Below are 16,273 nucleotides of genomic sequence, written 5' to 3'. Positions count from 1 at the left end.
ATGTGGATTATGTAACTCCGGCTATGAATCAGTCTGAAGCTGCGGCAGCGAGGGCTGATAATTTATACATTCGCTTCTCCGTTCGCCGCATAAAGCCACAGCAGCTGCTGCTGAGAGAGAAATGGCAGGCGAGGGCGACTAACCTGATGATGGAAACGAAAGCGGGCGAGGGAAAAAAAAATGAAAAACAGAAGAAAAAAGAATGCACGATGCATGAATATTGATGAGGCGAGCGAGCGCGGCCGTTGAGGAGAAAGTCGATGGGAGAAAGCGCAGGAAATGATGCCTATAGATAGAGTGATGCCTGACCCCTGACAAGACGGAAGCCTTTCGAGGAACTTGTTTAAATTTAGACTGGATGAGGGGGTTATTTATTCATTTATTTATTTATCTTACACATATAAACCTCCTTGATTGGTTGGAAGTATTTGTCGGGGGACAGCGCCAGCAGTGGCGGACGCTCTCTCTTTGGTAAAACATACTGGGTGAGTTTGTGGCTTACGAATACTGGTTTACTCATGGGACCAGTTCCAGATTTAACACTTTAACTTTGGTGGTCTACTTCCAATAATTAGTAAGGTGGAAATGGTAAAAACAAACCAAAAAAAACACTACTTTGAGTTGTATACAGTTCTCACTTGCTCCCTTCATAGACCAGCAGCCCATTGCTAGCGCTAGCTGGTGGGAAGACGCATACTATCTCTCATGCAGTGTCGCCTGGCCTGCAATTTAAATAAAAAAAAGTCTGCAGAGACGTCACTATGATAATCAGGTCAGCTTGTGATGTAGGAAGCCGAGCGAAATCCAAACGGCTCTGTTTTTGTCGCAGCAACACAGAAAAAGCCGACAGCCCGTCTAGAAATGTGCAAGTCGGTGTTACCAGGTGTGTTAGTTGGCATGCCAGTAGCGCTAAACACGTTAAAGAGCTGAAAATTCAGTTTTTCATATCAGACCCTCTTAAAGGGATTTGGCTCTCATGAGATTCCACCTGTTTGCAACCCTGAGGACGCTCAGCCAGGTGAGGTGGCCATGGATCTTAACTGACTGCGGTCAGGAAGTTCAGGGGACCAATCGAGGCGACCCCCGAAGATTTAAGTCTGCAGGGCGACAGTGGTGACACACTGCGGTAATCCTTGCTCTCCAGGTGGGTGGAGGCAGGCTGGGTGACACCTGACATGGACTTGATTCCCCCAGGAGTCGCACTGATGGGGGCATCCGCGGTCGTGTTGACCACGTCCTTCTTGAAGGCCAAAGCCGGCCGTTCAAAGCGCTTTGAGATTATTGGGGCGAAGGCCACCAGATGACAGGTCTCAGTGCCTTTCACAGCTGTGGGCCGCCGAAAATGTCACCAGCTACACAGGGGCTGTGAGGGGATGAGTAGTGAAGGGGTGGCATTTCCTTTTCTGCTGAGCCGTTCCCCCTTGAAGTGATATTTTCCAAATGTTGATGCAACAGCCATCACTGCATTGCAGTGATTGATGTTACATTTTGTGTCTTTGTTTCTTCATCACATTTCCATGACTGGATTTCCAGTCCCACAGCCTGTGGTGGCTGTGCAAGAGACAGCGAAGGGGCAATCTCTGCAGACAGGGGGGGAGCAGGCCGGGGAGGATTCCTGGGAGCTGATAGTCACATTTCTTCACAGGCAGCACTTTTCACTTCACATTTTTAAATGAGCAACTAAACTTTAATGTGCAAAACTGTGAATATGCAATAAAAAATAGGCATTGCGGTGGCACTTCTTGACGTAAAGGTGCACAGAAAAGTACTCCGTCACACTTTTTGGGTACCCCGTGCAATTGTCATATATTGCATTAAGTGCTCAGGTGCAATTTCTTTGTGCGCACCGTTCAGTCCGGCTTAAAACTGGATGTTTCAGGAAGAAAACGCCCCCTGTCACATTAAGGGTCAGCAATTGAAAAAAAAAAAAAAAAAAAAAAAAAAAAAAATATATATATATATATATATATATATTATAATTGGTTTGTGTCTAATGCAGCTACACCATTTGAAACAAAAAAAAACTTTCTGAATTTCCTGTAGTTCTGCCTTTGGCAAGCCATGAAATTTGTTTGATGAAAATCACAGTTTCTTCAAAACTGATGTTTTCCATCAGGATTGCGTCTCGGTTGTAATTGACATTTTATGGGCGGAAAGCCGAGCAAGTGTCAAGAGTGTGAAAGTTAAAGGGGGGTGTGGGGGGAGAACTGAGAAACCCTCTGGTCTGGCCTCCTGTCTGCTGTCATAAACGGGCGGCGGCACTGAACGAGCTGATTGATGTAACCAAGCGGCATTATGCAATCAACCTAGCGTCTCGTTTTTTTTTTCTTCGCCCCCCATGGAATTACTGTCCCAGCTGTGAGGGAGAACGTTCATTAGCAGGCCATTGCAAATGGACCACGTTTTAAAATTCAATTGTTTTGTCACTCTTGCAGCGCGAACACTCTGCACACCAAAAACCAATTATAGTTGGTGCACGGTGTGGCTGTGGCACACGCCAACCTCTGATTGACTATCGAGTCTTTGCAAATCAGGGTGATTATTCAGTCAATCAAGTGATATTATGTTTGGAAAAAAAAAAAAGACCTGTCATTCACCTGGACCAAAACATAAGCAAAAAAAAAAAGAAAAAGAAGTATTTACTCTAATTCAAGCCTGAGAACAAAGCTTGCTGTTTCAGTTCTACCCCACAGTTTCAGCCCAAATCTTCTCCTGCACTCATTTGTAACGGCTGATTTTCCTTCGACGCAGATTCGGCGCAGCTACATACGGGAGGAATTAGTGACGGTGAAACTTTAATCTGCGACGCTTCGCCGCGTCTGGCTTCCCCCTCGACTCCCACGGCGTTTCCGTCTTCGACCTCTGATGAGGCAACCCGCTCACGCTTCTTTCCCTCGCTCGCACACAGAGACGCCGGTGATTCCTCATGATGAGGTGACAAACTTTGGAAGAACGATTCCCACGACCGTCAATCAGTTGAAGCGTGTCCCTGCGCACATTTCGCGAGGAGCGGTTACGGTGCTGCTATCGCACATCATTTTCAGCTCCCTGGGAGGCTGATATGCGTCGGAATGTGTGTGGGAGACGTGGGAGGGAGCGTCCATGCGTTTGGAACAAAGCTGTTTTATTTCAAAGCAAAATTGCAAAGAAAAAGATCTTTGCAGGTTCAAACGCAGTAAATGCAGAGCCACGGAAATCTTTTTAAAAAGAGACCTTGATCATACCTGGCATTCACGTAACAATACCTCAGTGAGCACTTGTTAGCCTCAAGCCTTAGCATGCATGTGAAAGTTGGAAATCTTCGACGGCTTGCTATGAAGACACATTTTGACTAAGCTGCTAAGCCAGCTTGATCCTTTCAACAGCTGCTGTTATGTGTGGCTGCACTCAGAGTCCAACTTCAAAACTTCACACAACCTCTTCATTTAATGCGCACCCATTAATTTTTTATTACTAAATAAGGCCACACTGGTGGGAACAATGAAAAACACTGCAGCTGCTCCCTGTTTAGTAGCCAATTATAGCGCAGTCCACCAAATTACAGACAGCAGTAGTGGAAAAGTATAAACTTTAAAACCATAGAGTGAGTCTATACAATAATAAAGCACATGTAGTCACTCGTAATTAATGTAAATGGATTGAGACAAAAAAGTGACAGCTTGTGTGTACAAAAGCTACTTTTCTGTTTGTGCTGAATGTCCCGTAGCGTCTTCTGGGGTGTGAGGGTTGAGGGTGAGTCTTGTATGCAAAGCGTAGAAAAATTTGCTGAGCGAGCAAGGAAAATGTCCGCTGATGATGCAGGTGTATAATGCAGCTGCAAGAGCTCGACATGCTAACGTTAGCTAAAATTATGCTGGAAATGTCCCTGTATCTGGAGGATCACCTCTGTTACTGCGTTGTGTTTCTTAGGGGACCGCCATCAGTGACAGACCTGCCTCCAGCACGGAATTTAGCTACTACACACAAGTGTTTAAGTTTTATGTATCCAAAATCAGTAAAAAACAAAACAAAACAAAACAAAAAAAAAAACGTACATATTTTTAGTAGACTTCTTTGTTGGATGCAGGTCCGTCACTGATGGCAGTCCCCTTGAAAACATGACACGGTAAAGGAGTTACCCTCCAGATTTGGCCGCTGTTACCCTCCGGTTTATATCCGCCATAATTTTAGCCAACCTTACCATTCATTTGGAGTACATTTCATGCTATTAGCGTGTGTTTTCCGAAGTTGCGGCCCACCTCGGCTGCAGCTCACGTCTGCGTGCGGCTACCGTGTTTTGTTCTCGTCGGAAGTGCTCGCGCTAGTCAAACAAATTGAACTTTGAGGTTCAAAGGCGCTCGTGGGCGTTGCGGATCGCCAGGTGTGAGTGAAACCAGCCGTAATCGTGTGAGCTGGTATGTTTTCAAGACAAGTCCAGCCGAGTCTCCTGGGACACTACACTCCACCACCTGCGTGTATCACGCGGGTCCACGGCCATCGCCGTTTTCCACTTTGTCAGGCGGAACTCCTTTTTTCTTCTCCCCTTGTAAAGTTTGTTTCCTGAAGGTGACGTGGGAGAGAAAACGGGGGGGGGGGGGGAGATGTAAACTGAACTGTGCATTTGCAATGGGGGCCGGACTGCAGGTGCGGTGTGTGAAGCCACAGGAGAAGACAGAAGGTGTCAGATGGTTTCCACCCCCCCTCCCTCCGGGAGTCACGGAGCAGAGCAGCCCCCCCCCGCTGTTACTGTTATTACTGTTCCCGCCGAGCGTCCCTCCTCCCGCCGCTGATTGTGCCGCGTCCCTGCCGTCGCCGCTGCGAGGTGAGGAAATGCGACCGTGTGACTCCAAACGGCTCCAGGCGGGTGGGATAATCGAGGGTCAAAGTGGCAAAAAGAAAAAAAAACAAAAAAAACCCACCAAAAGCCAACAACAATGACAATCCAACAGATATTTTGGGATTGCTACAGTTAATAGAGGTGATACAATGAAGCCAAAATTAGCGTAGCATCAATTATGCGTCCAAGTTCGACTCCGCCGGGAACAGCGACACTGTGGGACTTCTTGCCGCGCTGCATAATTTTCCATTATCAAACACCGAAGGGCTAATTCGGTTGTGCACGCTTTCGTTTTCCGTCAAAGTCGCTGTAATTGAAAAATGTTGGCCAGCGTGAGGAGTGCACGTGTTTGATGTTTCTCTTTACAATCCCGGAGATCACTCCCTCGAAATCCGCACACTATACACCCTGTGGACTGGAGAGGAAAGTGGGCCGTGATGAAGAGGATCGCTCTCCACTCGGAAAAATCCAGTAACGGAGCAGATGCTAATTAGAGATCGGAAAGAAAAAAAAAAAAACTTCTCAAAGGATTTGCGGGATTAGAAAAGGTGTTTGGTGAACTGTGTGTATGTGGAAACTATTTTTCTGGTTGAGGCGCAGATCTCCCCGATGAAGTCTTTGACATTACACTGCTCTGTGTTTGAGCGTGCTGCCAACACTGTGAGTGTGAAAATGACTAGAAGGAAACGATCCAAGCCCAGTAAGGTTTGGTTGCATCTATTCATCTGCTGTGCACGCCTCCTGACTGGTGCATATGTGCTTTATGTGCATATAAATGCTTACTTAGCATATATAGGTTTCTCATTTTTACCCGTTTTGTCTCCGCTTGTTTTTCTCTCGCTGGTTGAACTTTTTTTTTTATTCCACCCCACTGCAAATAAAATCCTGTTTTTGAAGCTCCAAATCCGGCGTATCTCCACCCGCAACAACAACAACAACAACAACAACAAAACGACGCAAGTGCAAGTGAACCCAGCACGACCCTTTCAAAACTAAATGAAGCACAGAGCAGCACTAAAAGTCAAACCGACAGCTCCGGGTGCAAATGTCAGCCGTGCTTAATGTCCTGCAGTTTTTTTTAATTAAAAAAAAAAAAATCTGAGTGTTCATGACTGAGTCATCGTTCTTTTTTTTCCCTTTTTTTTTTTTTACCCCCCCCTCGCCTCCATCCCCCCCAACCGGTTCCACAGAGGCGACGCCGAACTATGTCAGAAGTGTGAACTGCGCGTACAGGAGGCGCCGTTCGTCTCCGCTGCCGTTGTGGAACAGGGAACGAAGGGCGGGGGAGGGACCGCGAGCGGGCGAGCAGGCGGGCTAGCAGGCGGGTGGGGCAGGGGGGGGGCGGTGTGCGCTTTCAGTCGAGCGCCGATCATCTTGCGCATTCATCAAAAACAAATCCCCCACCCGTTGCCCTCGCTGACGGCGACCCACGCTCACTGTTAGCGATGAGATTTTGTTATGCTAATGCCGCCGAAGATTAGTTCCTCCGACTCCCTCGGGTCAGGCTGCCCACACTTCAGCGGCTTCAGTCTCCGAGCCGCCAGCTTGAGACGTCACATACGTCTCCTTCTCCTGACAGGGGTTCTTCAGATGCCAGACTGACACTTCTCTCAAAGCGAGGCCCCAATCAAAGACGACAGAGACTGAGAGGTAACGCAAAGGAAGCGAGCACAATGAAAAAGGGAAAAGAGTTTTGTTGTTTTTTTCTTTTGGATGCCGTGTGAAATGTCTCTTGACAAAGGGGACACACTTTCATGACAGATGAAACCCATTATTATGCTTTGTTAATCACAGAGAATAATGAATACATGCATAAACAAGCACGTCCATTCCCAGCAAAAACCTAAAACCATTGTGGAAACGCTCGTCCACAGGCCACCGACTTGCACTTTTGGCGCTTCTCGTTGTTGTCGCACCCACAAAGTTTCCGACAACTGGACCTTCTTACATCGGCTGTCCCGCGTCCACCGGTGCTGCGTTCGGAGTCATTCGCTAGACCAATCAGAGGCCGGCGAAGGAGAGGGCTGTTTAAACAAACTGTCCATGATTTAATGTTTGATTTTGTGTTTCACATTTTTGCAGTTACTCATCTTGTTTAAAGAGCAGGCCTGTTGCAGTAAATACTATAACACTGAACAGATGGCTATTCCAAAGTCGAGAGGTTGCAGTGCATTTCAGATGCAATCTGAAAATCTGACCCAAAGAGAAAAATATCCCAAAGTTTTTGTGAACGTGTCACGTCTGCCAGTCACAAAGTGCATTGCAGTCCAAAAGTCCACGCTATGAAATGTGGCTCTTACACGAGTCAGCCAGAGGAAATATTCTGCATATGTCGTTAATACTGCTGCTTATTTTGGGAGGCAAGAAGCCTCGGCAGGGCTGCAGCTGTTCATCCTGGGGTCCAACCAAACCAAACTCCTCTCAGATAGAGGAAGAAAAACAACGCAACATGTGGTCCATGCTGTCGCCTCCCTCACTTGGAGAGAAGGGAGGGAAAACAGCGCTGAATCGTCTGGTAACGCTTTATTCAGCTCTCAAAATTCAGCTCCAAGTCAAACAGCTCCACTCTTGGTCCAATCAGCCGCGACAAAAGTCTCCCTGGAATGAAGACGGAGACACTTTCTCGGAGAAGTGGTGCTCTGCGATAAGAAGAGCCAACGGCTCATTTCCATGTGCCATTTCTTGGATGACGGTAGCCTCTGTGCCAGCGCGAGGCTGCGACAGCGAGGCTGGCAAAGCGGAGCTGAGGAATGAGATTGTTGCCTGACTGAGGAAAATCTCTTCATCTTCAGCCCACAACTGCCTTGTTTTTTTCCTGCTGCTTTTCCCTGAAGCCGTCTCCCGGCTTCAGGTGAATAGTGCCTTCAGGTTGAGCCGTTACAAAGTAATTAAATACAGTTGTTTGTTTGTTTTTTTCATGGTATACGATATCGACTAAAGTGGCCCTCTAAAAATACGCACTGGGGACGAAGACGGGGACGGCGTGACGTGGCTCGGCGACGTGCCGCTGTTTCGCTTCGGTCCTCGGCTAATTGTTTGTGACACTTGCACATCAGCCGTGACAAAGTGTGACAGCTTGAGACAATCGGCAGCCGTGGCTCTTTGGACATGGAAAACAAGGGCCATGAATGCACAGCAGGAGTGGGACGTCTATCTATCTATCTATCTATCTATCTATCTATTGATAGATCTGTCTGTTATATATCTACTGTATCTGATTGTCTAACTGTCTGTCTGTCAAGGGTCGGCTAATATGTTAGCTTCAGTTTCAGCCGTACGCCTTTGGTTTTTCAAACTCCTAACTTAACTTAACCTCACAATGTTTCGTGTTTTCTTTGAAAAATATTATTTTGGGAATTGGTCTATTAGGAATGAATATTTCGGAAAGATTTGTTGTCTTTGATTTATATGTAATAACCCAAAAAAAAAAAAAAGTCTATCTATCTATCTATCTATCTATCTATCTATCTATCTGTTCTCCCGGCTGAATATATATGGGGACAAACCCATTTCCCTCGTCAGTCTGCCTAATGCCGCGCCGGTGGACGTGAACCGCGAAAGGTCCCCGTCGTCTTGAAAAGCGAATTTGACATTTGAAGGTGGGCTGACGGCAAGCGCGATCGCTCCCCGGAGCTGCCTCACCCTCACCCTCACCCTCTCCCTCACCCTCCCTCCCTCCCTCCCTCCTCCTTCCCCTCCCTCCCTCCTCCCAATCGCCTGAACTCGGACAAATTTAGACCCTCCTATTTATACAAGACGCAGCCCTGCCAACGCTTCCCGCCGCCTCGTGGCTAAGTTTGCTTCGGGCCCGCGGCGCGCATGTTTTCCGCAAATGATAGCCGCGGCTGCCTTCCCGCGAAGCCCGGGTCACGTCGGCGTTCCCGCCTTTCCATCAAAAGTTCCAAGCGGAACGCCGGCGGAGTTTCGCGCGCTCTCCCAAACGAGGCGGGGTGCAGCAACCTCCGGCTGCCGACGAGTCTTCACGTGTATTTTCGGTGCGACTCGAGCGTCTCGTCTCCCGAGAGGGAAGCACCCCATTTAAGATTTAGTGGAGGGGAGGGGAGGGAGATCTTTCATTCACACTGTTCCGGCGAGTCTCGGCGGATGCACTGCGGAGAGGAATGGAGGCAGAGCGGGGTGAGGCGGGTATGAATAATTCAGCGCCTCTGCCACACTGAGCCCCGGCTTTCCCATCCTCCACCCCAGCAGCGTCCGTCCCAGTGGAGCCACAGCGGGCTCGTAGAGCTGCTCAGCCGGCGCCGCCTGTTCACCGCTGCGGCGCAAAGACAAAATGTTAAAAAAAAGCAAATCACAATCGCCTTCCGCCACTCGGACGAAGGGACCCGAGTCGACCGAACCCGCGGTGCGAAACCTGCGAGGAGGAAAGCGGCCGGCGCAACGCAACGCAGGAGGGAGGACGGTCTGAATCTGTTCTGTTTCCATCAGAGTGAGCTGCTTCGCACGAGAGCGCCGGATAAATGCAAATATGATAGAAAATGCAACGCAGGGGCGGGGAGGTGGGGGGGGGGGAGGAGAGACGGCTGAGCCGGATGGATAAATAGAGAGATAAACAGATTTGTCTCTTTTTAAATTCTGGATTCTAAGTGCGGAAGATGAACTCAACATGCTGATGCGGAGCTACTGGCGGCGGCACCGGCTGGGTAATGAATCCGTGAATAACATTTAAACACACGCCCACTGGTCCTCCTTTCCTTTTTTTTTTTTTTCTTCTTTTTTTTTTGCATCTCATTTTGTGTAGAGCGGGAACGCTATGATTAAAGTCTCCTTGCAAACTAATTACCAATATCCAGTGAATCAGCTGCACTGCAAAGCACAGCCAGTCCCCTTTTAAATTGATTTTTGCACTGTCTAGCGCACGCACGCACACACACACACACACACACACACACACACACACACACACACACACACACGTGTGCGTGCACATGCACGCCGATGCGAGTGGTTGATATATGCAATGTGAATTAGGTTGGAGCATAAGGAAACGTGTTGAAATAGATTGGGTAAATCAACTTCAGCGCTGCTGATCGGCTCCTTTAAGTCAGGACGCACAATTTGTCGCCACAAAGCTGTTGCACACACACACACAAACACACGCACGCACTATAAAACAAGGTTTGCGTTGCTATTAGCCTGTCACATTTTGTGCGGTGTCAGCGCACTACGGGTTCAAGGAGGACCTAAAAGGCTGCCGTGCAAGCACTGATGTGATCCAGTGCACCAGTGATGGTGCTGAGTGGATCACACAACCGGCCAGATTGCGCAAAACTGAGAATTTTTTTTCGGAACGGCAACGCAGCTGGAAGGGAAGATAATCTGAGTGGGTTCGACTGAGTCCAGTCAGCCTGCGGGCGAAGCAGCATTAAACAGACAGTCGATGCAAAATCTATATTACCACAGCCCAGAGGCCTGCTGGTCTGTTTTGCTCGTGCACTTGAATATCTTCCACATTGAGTTGAACGATCGAAGCAACTGTTTACATGTGTGACTGCCAGTTGAGCTGCGACCTGGAGCTCCACAGTTCCTGTAACCAGGTTGCTGCAGAAGCCAGTTGACAGTAAAGTGCCTTCAATGGCCACGTCGTTCTTCCTAATGCGACAAGTTCTGATCGAAGCAGTTGCAGCTGTTTGCTACTCAGAGTTGCTTCTTCCTCCTGTTTTTACAAGGCGTCTTGAGGCAGACACGTCCTGCTCTCATAAAGCCAAATCTCTTAAGCTGTACAGGAAGCTCATCGGTTATATAATCCCTAAAAAAAAACAACAACAACAAAATAAAGGTATTCTTCCTGGAATTGCAAAGATGGGAAGAATTCCATAAAGCGGCTGCCTGCACTGCAGAATAAAACCCAAAATAAACAAAACAAACAAACAAAAAAAAAACCAACACAAACATGACTTCATACTTCTCGAGCTGCGTCGCCCACAACGAGACTGAGAGCAGGTTTTCTGTCCAGAAATTCTCCCTTTGTCTTCCAGATGTGGAGCCACGTCCAGGTCTCTTTCAGCAGCATCTCTCTGTCTCTGTGAGAGACACACCTCAGTGAGAGTGTGAGCAAACACACACACACACACACACACACACGCACACACACACAAGAAGCTGCGTCTGGCTCTCACTGATGGACACCGAATTCGGGAGGAAATGTTTTGTTTCTCTTCCGGCTTGACGAGCTCAGACAACCTGCCCATAACTGATGGGACGCACAGCCTGGCAGGACTGACATCGGAACACTTTGTGCGAATGATAATCCATCAAGGATTAGGGCGAGTGAGGTGCCTCGCATTGTTCCGGTTCTGCCGTTCAGATCATTGTCTGTAAATGAAGACGGGTTTCCGCTTTCAAAAATGAGGCCAATGAGGAGTTGCCAAAAAAAACAACAACCCTCCATTCTATCCATTCAACCACAAATGGTGGCAAAAAGACTGAAAATGACTGGCTGTCAAAACAGAAAGGAGCATCAAATCAATCCAGCTGTAACAAACAAAGTTCAAATTGTTTTGCTTTTCTAAATCGTTAAAAAAAAAATGCTTGAAATCTAACATCCATCTTGTCTGGTTTGGTCCAATTCCGAGTGAAAATTACCATGAAGTTGTGGGCGTGGCTACAGTTTAGTAGCCAAGTGTATTCTGCTCAGCAGCATGGGTGCACTCACCCTCCAATCATTGTTCACCTCCGGTACCGCCCACACATCAAAATGTGGAATCTTCTGGTTTCAAAACGGAGCAGAAACCAAACAGAAACAGGGATTTGCTGAAAACCAGTGGGTGACGTCACCGCTGCTCCGTCCATCTTGGTGTACAGTCACTGGTTCGGGTGCAGCCTGTCCAAATGTTCACCCAGCAGCCTGCTCCTCGCAGCACACACACACACACACACACACACTCCCACAGCTTCCATGAACGCACCTACCAACACACAGCCAGCCCTGCCCACCTGCTTCCTCTCTCTCTGCACAGATCCAGATTTCAATCACCGTGAGGAGGAGGGAGAGAGGGGGTGGGGGGTGAGTGGGTGGTTGGGTGCAGCCAGTGCTGCAGAGCTCTTTTGTCACCCCAACAGTAATTCTCTGGCTTATTACACCCGCGCGGTGATTAAACCGGGATGCATCGATCCCAGGCTCAATGGAGCCGGCTGACGTATAGGCACAGATTGTTGAGCCACAGCTGCCACCTCCTCCCCCCCCCCCCCGTCCCCAGAGGTGCCGCAGACAAGTGGAGACAACGTGTCGCCGGGAGAGTCGGGGAAATAGGGGGTGAGGTGGAGGGGATGGCAGGAGCAAAAATCTGCCGAATGCATCGTGGAAGGAGAGCGGACAGGTGTAACTCTGTCCCCTTTGGGGGAGAGGGGGCGTCTTCTGGCGGTGAGGAAGAAGAAGAAGAAGAAGAAGAAGAAGGAGAAGGAAAAAAATTGTAATTGGAGAATCCTGAGCAGTTTCCAGATCAGCAGCAGCAGCAGCAGCAGATAACCTTTCCCGTTTTCTCGTCTGCAGATAAGGCGGCGTCTGTTTGGCCGTGAGCTCGCTATTGATGGGCACCGTGACCGTTTTCAAGCGCACCTCCCCTCCCACACGATTTCTCAGCTGCTATTGTTGTCCATGTTGTATGAGAGGAAGAAAAAAAAAAGAAGGAAAAAGAGCAGCGCCCACACAGCAGGATCATGCGGCGCTTGAAGCACCTTGAACGCACGGAAATCAATTTTTTTTGCCCGCGTCTCCGCGCAGGGTGGAAAAGAATAAAATAAAATAAAAAACATCTCCCTGACTCGCAGCGGGTGTAAAAATACAATTGCATCTGGGCGACTTCGCCGGCAGGGGGAAGGAATTTGCGTGTTTCGTAATTATGTTTCTGTAGTGGCATTACTCGGTGTTCACAGCAGCGTGCGAAAAGAGCTCGAGCCTTCCCCCCCCTCGACGTCTTCTCTGTTTTTTTGACCGTTGAAATGATTTGCAGCTGAGTTGAGCCTCGGCTGAAACTGTAAATGGGCCTCTCACTCCGGTGCAGTGGGTGTCTGGAGTGCCTCCTCAAACGGCAGCGTATTAAAGTAATGACGGGCGACACGCGGTGAAGCGCCATTAGCACGTCAGCTAGTGCTCACTGAAAAAACTTACTGCATCCCCCCCCCCGCAACCTCCCTCCTGTTTGTGAATAAAATAGTGATTCGCGAGAGCAAAATCAAAGGCACCGCACACGCCGGCACGGATGATAATAAGAATGAGTCATGACTCTGATTTGGGAAATTTAATGGGGCGTTTTCCGCTGAGAGACGGCGCCTGGTTCCCCCGGGGGCCTTCGGACACATGTGGCACTAGCTCTAAAAAAATAAATAAAGTGGCGCTAGCTCTCACAAAAAAATAAACAAAAAAAAACAAAAAAAAAGTGACGCTAGCTCTAAAAAAAACAAAAAAAAAACAACTAAAAATAAAAGTCAAGCGAGTTGGTCCTGACTCATGCAGAGCCTCCCTCTCATGGACATGGACAAGATTTTTGGGACGGTAGAATGGAGTGATCTGTGCAGCCCGTCCGACCGCTGACGAGGACTGTGAAATGGAGGCCCGGGCCCGATTCATCCCACGGCCCCGCCTCTCTGTCTTTACACGTTTCTGTGAAGAGTGTTCCAGTCCTCAGAGCCACAGGGGAACGTGACGTGTGAGAACTGACTGTCCCCTCAACATGAGATGTTTGAGGGGCGCACTCGGGAAGGGTATATTCCCAGACGAGGTGATTCCGCGACAAGATGGCAGCAGAATTGACTCAAACGTCCAAAGAAACAAGGTACTTGTAGACTTCGAAGTTGTCTGATTATTTTGATGTTTGATGGTCCTATTTTTCAAAAAAAAAAAAGCCATGTCATAAACCACAATTGTTTGCGATGTCTCAGTAGCTCGAAAATAACGGAGAATTGAGATCATCATGTTTCAGGTTTGGAGGACTCTGGATATGCTTGTTTGCTTTCATTTATTTCTGTATTTACCTCTACAAGTACATTGAATATGGATGCACCATTACAGGCTTCAAAATCAAGGTGGCACCTGAAGAAGCTTGGATTATTTCTACTCCTCCAAAGAGTAAAATAAAAACGTAAGGAACGTGAAAGGTGATTTGTGATTGGCCCCCTGTCGTTTCAACGGAAGACGCTGCATCCGTACCAAGGGATGCTGGGCCAAAGGGGCTGCAGCCCTTTCAGTCGTTTACATTTTTTTATTTTTTAAAAATTCAACTGCTTTGTGGTCGCAGCAGCACCTCTGCGTTGCATGCATGGTTTTGGGAACGTCAACAGGATTGTAGTCGAATTTGACAGTAGCAGTGAGTCAGTGTAGTGATATTTGTCCCCTGGTTACAAAGAACATTGCAATTTCGTCTACTGTTCCGAGTCCAAACACAGTTGTAATGCAGTTAAGGATGTCTCACCGTGAGATATAGGCCTAAAAACATGAGCAGCCTGTAGCATCACATTAAATTTAAAAGCACTGCTTCTCGTGCGTCCCTGCCTGCAGTGCACCGCAGTGTTTAACTAGACTCTAGAGTACTCCAGTCTGAAATAGAGGCGAGCCTGAGGTACTTCGCTCTTCTTCTTCTCTAACACAATGATATCCAGTAGTGACACAACACCATTGTCGCATCCACTTGAAAAAGCTTCCTGCATGCATCACAGCTAAACCCTGGTTATAGCTACCGCGTCGTTGTCCTTCCAGACAGCTAATTTGCCCCAATCGTATTCTGACAGACTGATGGCGATTTAGTCAGAAAATTTTCAAGGTGGACCAGCAAGAATTTACAGGCTTGAAATTGCAGCTGTACACTTGCCCGTGGGTTCGCACCAATCCAGCCATTTACAGGCTTGGTGCTAAGCTAAGCTAAGGTAAACCAAGATGCTGTCTGCTTGTGAGTACTCCCACACCACCTTCTTGGCTATAGTATAATGACCTTGACCGTTTTGTAAGTCCTTGATATTAAAATGTATGAATGTATAATTATAGAAGTTATATATTCAGTTCAAGTAAACTGAGCTCAACCTCAGATGCAAATCACAGAAGAAGACCAGAAAGAGCAAAGAAAAAACTGAAAAACAATTCAGCTGCTAGAAGCATTAGCACAGGTGCTGCTGTAGTGTTGCTTTTATAGTATTTTCACAAACAACAACAACAACAACAGCAGCAGAATACCGTGCATAGTGCATAGCAGCAGCTAGCTTGGTGCCACACTTGGTGCTAATGCCGCCCCTCGTACCAATAAGAATCCTTCAGTTTTTCAGTCCTATTGTTCTCCTTCAATGAAACGTTGTGTTTGCCAAATCAGTTTTTCTGCCTCCCCATTCCTTTCTATTAGCTCTTTAGCAGATGGATCTGGGAGATAATTTCATCAGACAAGACACTATTAGCCTGGACAACACCCTCATTTAAAAGTATCTGATTTCTGGTACAAATTTGTCTGTGTCTTGTTCTACATGACAAGTAACAGGCACACACACACACACACACACACACACACACACACACACACACACCCTTTCAGCCCTTCCATTATCTCTGTCTGTGGTTTATAAAAAAACTAAAAAAAAAACTAAAAAACTAAAAAAAAACCCTGCAGGACAGCTTCTGCCGGACACATGTTGTTGACATTTCCTTCACAATTGTCTGGTGCAGCGTGGAGCTAATCTCTGAATAATGAATACAGATCTGTTAGGCAGCGTCCCTGCCCTTCTCCCGACAGGCAGACCGTGACGTCACGCTCGCCAGCGACCGTCTGCAGACTGCTCTCTGATTTCAAGGCTCCACTCTGCTGTGCTGCACTCGCACTCATCCAGGACCCTGCTCCGACTCATTCCTGCCTCACGTGAAGACACGGAGACGACCATTATGCTAATGACCGGGCTCTGAGTCAACTGGGCCACGTTGCGTAATGAAAATCCAACTGATAATTGTACATGGCTGTTAACCTGCTATGATAAATAGACAAATTATCCTGACATTTACTTCCTTAATCAGTGTTTGGTTTGCATTGTAATTGTTGCGAAAGGTCGGCCGTTCTGTTAAAAAAACATCTGTTGGAGTCCTCGGCAGTCCCCGGCTGAAAAATAATGGCTTTATCACTGTGACAGGCAGCTTCTCTCCTCAGGCAACCTCCACCCAAATGGCATTCATCCATGTTGCACAGTGATTTCCAAAATTAGATTTTCGCGGGCCACGGAAATTTAATGACCTCCCAGCTAAGGACTACTGAGTCATAACACATGATTGAATTGCTTTAAAGGGGTGTTAGGTGTTCTGAGAAGTCAGTGCTGATTTGTACAGTCAGCCAGATGTGGGCCAGAAGTACTTTTTAAAAATGTAAAGCTCAAATGGATGAACTCATTTTCTTGCGTCATTCAGTTTTAGCCCTGTGATCAACTGGCAACTTGTCCAGGGCATCTCCTTACTTTGAGACAGCTAGGATAGAA

Source organism: Nelusetta ayraudi, unplaced genomic scaffold (genome assembly GCF_046127955.1).
Source record: "Nelusetta ayraudi isolate G7.1 ecotype Tasmania unplaced genomic scaffold, CSIRO-AGI_Nayr_v1 ptg000017l, whole genome shotgun sequence".
In the NCBI taxonomy this organism is placed as follows: domain Eukaryota; kingdom Metazoa; phylum Chordata; class Actinopteri; order Tetraodontiformes; family Monacanthidae; genus Nelusetta; species Nelusetta ayraudi.
This window is presented reverse-complemented; position numbering follows the sequence as displayed.